This window comes from Babylonia areolata, chromosome 5 (genome assembly GCF_041734735.1).
Source record: "Babylonia areolata isolate BAREFJ2019XMU chromosome 5, ASM4173473v1, whole genome shotgun sequence".
NCBI classification, from domain to species: domain Eukaryota; kingdom Metazoa; phylum Mollusca; class Gastropoda; order Neogastropoda; family Buccinidae; genus Babylonia; species Babylonia areolata.
The window spans coordinates 47,275,537-47,283,036 of NC_134880.1; the positions used below are offsets into that span (position 1 = coordinate 47,275,537).

Consider the following 7,500-nt stretch of genomic DNA (forward strand, 5'->3'; position numbering starts at 1 on the left):
GGTCTGTACTATATTGTGTTGTGTTGGTCTGTACTATATCGTGTTGTGCTGTGTTGGTCTGTACTATATTGTGCTGTGCTGTGTTGGTCTGTACTATATTGTGTTGTGCTGTGTTGGTCTGTACTATATTGTGCTGTGCTGTGTTGGTCTGTACTATATTGTGTTGTGCTGTGTTGGTCTGTACTATATTGTGCTATGCTGTGTTGGTCTGTACTATATTGTGCTGTGCTGTGTTGGTCTGTACTATATTGTGCTATGCTGTGTTGGTCTGTACTATTTTGTACTGTGCTGTGCTGGTCTGTACTATATTGTGCTGTGCTGTGTTGGTCTGTACTATATTGTGTTGTGCTGTGTTGGTCTGTACTATATTGTGCTGTGCTGTGTTGGTCTGTACTATATTGTGCTGTGCTGTGTTGGTCTGTACTATATTGTGCTATGCTGTGTTGGTCTGTACTATATTGTGTTGTGCTGTGTTGGTCTGTACTATATTGTGCTGTGCTGTGTTGGTCTGTACTATATTGTGCTATGCTGTGTTGGTCTGTACTGTATTGTGCTGTGCTGTGTTGGTCTGTACTATATTGTGCTGTGCTGTGTTGGTCTGTACTATATTGTGCTATGCTGTGTTGGTCTGTACTATATTGTGCTGTGCTGTGTTGGTCTGTACTATATTGTGCTATGCTGCGTTGGTCTGTACTATATTGTGCTGTGCTGTGTTGGTCTGTACTATATTGTGTTGTGCTGTGTTGGTCTGTACTATACTGTGCTGTGCTGTGTTGGTCTGTACTATATTGTGTTGTGCTGTGTTGGTCTGTACTATATTGCGTTGTGTTGGTCTGTACTATATCGTGTTGTGCTGTGTTGGTCTGTACTATATTGTGCTATGCTGTGTTGGTCTGTACTATATTGTGTTGTGCTGTGTTGGTCTGTACTATATTGTGTTGTGCTGTGTTGGTCTGTACTATATTGTGCTGTGCTGTGTTGGTCTGTACTATATTGTGCTGTGCTGTGTTGGTCTGTACTATTTTGTACTGTGCTGTGCTGTGTTGGTCTGTACTATATTGTGCTGTGCTGTGTTGGTCTGTACTATATTGTGCTATGCTGTGTTGGTCTGTACTATATCGTGTTGTGCTGTGTTGGTCTGTACTATATTGTGCTGTGCTGTGTTGGTCTGTACTATATTGTGCTGTGCTGTGTTGGTCTGTACTATATTGTGTTGTGCTGTGTTGGTCTGTACTATATTGTGTTGTGTTGTGTTGGTCTGTACTATATCGTGTTGTGCTGTGTTGGTCTGTACTATATTGTGTTGTGTTGTGTTGGTCTGTACTATATTGTGTTGTGCTGTGTTGGTCTGTACTATATTGTGCTGTGCTGTGTTGGTCTGTACTATATTGTGCTGTGCTGTGTTGGTCTGTACTATATCGTGCTGTGGTTGTGCTGTGCTTTATATCGCTGTGCTCTGTTGGTCTATACTATGTTGTATTGTGCTGTGTTGTACTGTGCTGTGTGAAGTGGTTTCTCTCTGTTGTCCCACAGACAGACAGACAGGCACAGTGTGTGAAGTGGTTTCTCTCTGTTGTCCCACAGACAGACAGACACAGTGTGTGAAGTGGTTTCTCTCTGTTGTCCCACAGACAGACAGACAGACAGACAATATGTGAAGTGGTTTCTCTCTGTTGTCCCACAGACAGACAGGCACAGTGTGTGAAGTGGTTTCTCTCTGTTGTCCCACAGACAGACAGACACAGTGTGTGAAGTGGTTTATCTCTGTTGTCCCACAGACAGACAGACAGGCACAGTGTGTGAAGTGGTTTCTCTCTGTTGTCCCACAGACAGACAGACAGACACAGTGTGTGAAGTGGTTTCTCTCTGTTGTCCCACAGACAGACAGACAGACACAGTGTGTGAAGTGGTTTCTCTCTGTTGTCCCACAGACAGACAGACAGACACAATATGTGAAGTGGTTTCTCTCTGTTGTCCCACAGACAGACAGGCACAGTGTGTGAAGTGGTTTCTCTCTGTTGTCCCACAGACAGACAGACACAGTGTGTGAAGTGGTTTCTCTCTGTTCTCCCACAGACAGACAGACAGGCACAGTGTGTGAAGTGGTTTCTCTCTGTTGTCCCACAGACAGACAGACACAATATGTGAAGTGGTTTCTCTCTGTTCTCCCACAGACAGACAGACAGGCACAGTGTGTGAAGTGGTTTCTCTCTGTTGTCCCACAGACAGACAGACACAGTGTGTGAAGTGGTTTCTCTCTGTTGTCCCACAGACAGACAGACACAGTGTGTGAAGTGGTTTCTCTCTGTTGTCCCACAGACAGACAGACGCAGTGTGTGAAGTGGTTTCTCTCTGTTCTCCCACAGACAGACAGACAGGCACAGTGTGTGAAGTGGTTTCTCTCTGTTGTCCCACAGACAGACAGGCACAGTGTGTGAAGTGGTTTCTCTCTGTTGTCCCACAGACAGACAGACACAGTGCGTGAAGTGGTTTCTCTCTGTTGTCCCACAGACAGACAGACACAGTGTGTGAAGTGGTTTCTCTCTGTTGTCCCACAGACAGACAGACAGACACAGTGTGTGAAGTGGTTTCTCTCTGTTGTCCCACAGACAGACAGACAGGCACAGTGTGTGAAGTGGTTTCTCTCTGTTGTCCCACAGACAGACAGACAGACAGGCACAGTGTGTGAAGTGGTTTCTCTGTGTTGTCCCACAGACAGACAGACAGACAGGCACTTTGTGTAAAGTGGTTTCTCTCTGTTGTCCCACAGACAGACAGACAGACACACACAGTGTGTGAAGTGGTTTCTCTCTGTTGTCCCACAGACAGACAGACAGACACAGTGTGTGAAGTGGTTTCTCTCTGTTGTCCCACAGACAGACAGACAGACACAGTGTGTGAAGTGGTTTCTCTCTGTTGTCCCACAGACAGACAGACAGACACAGTGTGTGAAGTGGTTTCTATCTGTTGTCCCACAGACAGACAGACAGGCACAGTGTGTGAAGTGGTTTCTCTCTGTTGTCCCACAGACAGACAGACACATTGTGTGAAGTGGTTTCTCTCTGTTGTCCCACAGACAGACAGACAGGCAGGCACAGTGTGTGAAGTGGTTTCTCTCTGTTGTCCCACAGACAGACAGGCAGACACAGTGTGTGAAGTGGTTTCTCTCTGTTGTCCCACAGACACACAGACAGGCACAGTGTGTGAAGTGGTTTCTCTCTGTTGTCCCACAGACAGACAGACAGACACAGTGTGTGAAGTGGTTTCTCTCTGTTGTCCCACAGACAGACAGACAGGCACAGTGTGTGAAGTGGTTTCTCTCTGTTGTCCCACAGACACACAGGCCAGGAGATGGGATCCAACAGTCACAGAGTAGCCCTGGTTCTTCTGGTGGTTGTCGTCATCGCCATGATGTCCATCGCCAGTGCCGATTGGAAGAGCAAGTTATCTGGTCAGTGTATATAAATTATTCTCTCTCTCTCTTTCTCTTTCTCACTCTCTCTGTGTCTCTGTATATATATATATATATATATATATATATATATATATATATATATATATATATATATATATATATATAGAGAGAGAGAGAGAGAGAGAGAGAGAGAGAGAGAGAGAGAGAGAGAGAGAGAGAGAGAGAGAGAGAGATCCGCAGGAGAGGACTGTTCACATTTCTGAGGAAGATAGGTTGTCCCCCGAATTTACTGGCCATTGTCGAAATCCTTTCACAAGGACATGCACAGCACAGCGTGCTAACAATGGAGCAATGTCTGACCCGTTCCAAATAAGCAGTGGTGTGAAGCAGGGTTGCGTGTGTAACAGGGTGAAATTGTTCTCTTTGCCCCGCAGAGAGAGAGACAGAGAGAGAGAGAGAGAGAGAGAGAGAGAAAGAGTGTGCACGTTTATGACCCGTGTTAGCTTTAGCATCATAACTTCACGTGCAAAGTAATAATCGTGTAGGGTGGATGTGCTGCATCTTGATATGTTTTTACGAAGTGAGTTCTCCTACCCTTTCCTTGTAGAACCAATATCATCAGTTCTCAGTTAGCTTTAAAAGAGAACAGGCAACAGCAGTGTGTGTGCGGGCCTCTGTCAACCTGACAGGGTGAGTGAAATATATCATACTTTACAGTAAGCATTTCTAGCATTGAGAAATTGATACCAAAATGTAAATGCTATTTGTATTTCCTTATTAATATTATTCTATCAGTTTACTTTGAGTTTAATTGTTATGCATTTGAACGGATTTGCAATTATTTCGAATAACCGAGTTAATCTTAACTGAAATGTAACCTCAACTTACGTTTTGAAGTTTCTAGGATTTATATAAATATCTTTAAGAAATTAGACAATTTCGAATCGGGAAGCAATTGCTCATTTCAATTAATGGGATAGTTTAGTCTTATCACACGTTTTGTAACAATGGTAGATTCATGTGAAATATTTGGTAAAGTGATGTTTGGAGTGAGTGAGTGAATGAACGTAGACATTACTGTACACTTGCTTACGAGGACTTTGTTGTTTTGTCCACAGGGTAATCATTTACTTAATTATTTATTTCTCTCCTTTCACGAGGACAGTCCCTTGCCCTTTAACACCCCCCACCCACCACCCACCCCCACCCGCTCTCCTGTTCCCTTTACCCAAGTCCCGATATGTTCCCCGTATTGTCCTCAATAATAAAGCCTTGACGAAAACTGGTGCTGACGTGGTGAGAGAACCCTGTCCAACCGGCTACACGTGCTCGTCCCAACACTTTTTGGCATACTTTTTTGTTTTCCTCCATGCTCCTATCATAGGCGTTTGCAGACAACGAAGATGGACAGGGGGAAATATGACTGAATGATCTGTGATACAAGGTGTATGTTGGACGTGTTCCCTCCTTGGTCTTTGTGACAGGGAGAAATATGACTGTTCCAGGATACAAGGCGTATAATATGTTCCCTCTTCGGTCTTTGTGACAGGGAGAAATATGACTCATGATACAAGGTGTGTATATGTTCCCTCTTTGGTCTTTGTGACGGGGAGAAATATGACTGTTCCAGGATACAAGGTGTGTATATGTTCCCTCTTTGGTCTTTGTGACAGGGAGAAATATGGCTCCTCCAGGATACAAGGTATATAATATGTTCCCTCTCTGGTCTTTGTGACAGGGAGAAATATGGCTCCTCCACGATACAAGGTATGTAATATGTTCCCTCTTTGGTCTTTGTGACAGGGAGAAATATGGCTCCTCCAGGATACAAGGTATATAATATGTTCCCTCCCTGGTCTTTGTGACAGGGAGAAATATGGCTCCTCCACGATACAAGGTGTATAATATGTTCCCTCTTTGGTCTTTGTGACAGGGAGAAATACGGCTCCTCCAGGATACAAGGTATATAATATGTTCCCTCTCTGGTCTTTGTGACAGGGAGAAATATGGCTCCTCCACGATACAAGGTATATAATATGTTCCCTCTTTGGTCTTTGTGACGGGGAGAAATATGACTGTTCCATCATACAAGGTGTGTATATGTTCCCTCTTCGGTCTTTGTGACAGGGAGAAATATAACTGGTCCATCATACAAGGTGTATAGTATGTTCTGCCATTGCACCGAGGACATGAGCTCTCAAGGCAATAGTAGAAGCAGCATAAAATAGTTCCAGCTGGATCTGGTCGAGGAGGAATGAATAAATTTCCCTACTCAAACTCGGCATACGATGGCTCAGTGGTTAAAATGACTGCCAGAAAAGGTGACTCAGTCCTGAAGTTGGCGACCACCCTGGAGGCGCGGGTTCGAACCTGCTGAGGACCAGGGGAAAAAAAAGAAAAGAAAAGGCGGCAACACAAGGGCATCCAGGAGTCATGACATGGCTGCGGCTCGGCCCCTTTAGTGTAAAAAGTTAACTCGTTCAGTACGGCCAGTCCTCTCTTCTCCTCTACACAGACCCCTCGGATGTCCAGTGGGTGTCTGAATGACCCAACCTTTAGCTTCCGTCGTCAGAACTGTGGTATTCTTTGTCAACATTCACCTCTTCAGTATAAGAGCCTTCCGCTTGCAATATTTTGATGATGGTAATTGGGGTGAAACGCTGTTAACTTCATCTCTTTCGCCGTTCGTATGGAAAGAGTTAAGGGCCGAAACACTTGACTGAGGGGGGGCTTCTTTTCTGAAGACCTTGTACTGTCCAGCTCTCCCTAGGGTTTATCACGGGGAGAACTATGACTGATCCATGATACAAGATATATATCATGTTCCCTCTTTGGTCTTTGTGACAGGGAGGAGGCACAAGCCCAGAAGCTTTGGTGGATGGATGAAGTCTTCTCTCTACATGCTGAACGAGAAGTGTCAGTACTGGAAGAAGATTGGCGTCAATCCTCTGCCCAGTTTTTGCTATATCTATGGCCTTGACTGACCCCCCCTCTCTCTCTCTCTCTCTCTCTCTCTCTCTCTGTGTGTGTCAAACACTAACGGAACATGGATTCGGTCTTGTTTGGATGCGCCGAGGAGTAGGGCACGAGAGCGGCTTTGTTTTGGAATTTACATATAGACTTATAGCATGTTACAAACCAAACTGGCACGCAGAAATAGAAAACAATGATTGATATAAATGATTCTATTCATTTAAATCAGTTTTACATATTCATTTCAATTTTTTTTTTCAAATAGAGAAGTATATTTGGATCGTAACACATAGATGGCATAAAATCTGCTTTGCGAAACTCAGATTGAGAGCACTTGGACTGAATGCCAACAGAAGATGGTTTGATTCAGACGTTACATCTTCTCCTTGCCCAATGTGTGGCGAAAGCCCAGAAGATGAAAATCATTTCATATTTAACTGCAAAATATACGATGAACTGCGAAAAAAAACAAACCTGCACCCTTTTCAATACAGCTCCAGCGCAGAGAAAAGATTTGTTCGGCATATTGATGAAAGAAAATGAAGATATGATACTTTCACTTGCAAATTATGTATCAAAGGCAATAAATATACGGAAAACGTCCATCATCGGTCCAAATACTCATTAGTCAATTAAAATTAGTATAGGTTTTATGAGGAAAAAAAGCATAGATAAAAAGGAAAGGCTACATTTGGATGGCCAATCTCGACATTGTATGTAAGTGTGTTGTTCACTTTGAATACATTTGTTTCGATCAAATGCCTATATGATTCAGTCTCCGGAGCTACTGAATAAAGAGACTTGCTTTTGATGCTTGCATACGCTCGTTTATGTGTTAGTGAATAGACAGCGTGATTGAACGAGAGTGTGCACTCAAAAGCTCTCTTTCTCTACCACCTCTCTCTCTCTCTCTCTCTCTCTCTCTCTCGCTCTCTCTCTTTCTCTCTCTTCACCTCTCTCTCTCTCTCTGTCTTCATTTGTCTATGTATGTATCTATTTCTGTCTGTCTCCTCTTTCTCTCTTTCTCTCCCTCTCTCTCTCTCTCACTCTCTCTTTAACTGGAGATCGAACACACACACACACACACACACACACGCACGCACGCACGAACA

The 7,500-nt window shown here is 43.9% G+C and overlaps 1 long non-coding RNA gene across 2 annotated transcripts in view; it reads left to right on the forward strand.

Moving 5' to 3' along the window:
• LOC143282498 (uncharacterized) overlaps positions 1 to 7,205 on the forward strand; it is a 10,574-nt gene extending 3,369 nt beyond the window's left edge. For both annotated transcript variants that reach the window (XR_013055265.1, XR_013055266.1), the window contains exons 2-3: positions 3,336 to 3,451; positions 6,263 to 7,205. This is a non-coding gene — a long non-coding RNA (uncharacterized LOC143282498). The remainder of the gene's footprint in view (positions 1 to 3,335; positions 3,452 to 6,262) is intronic.
• Positions 7,206 to 7,500: the final 295 nt, after the last annotated feature.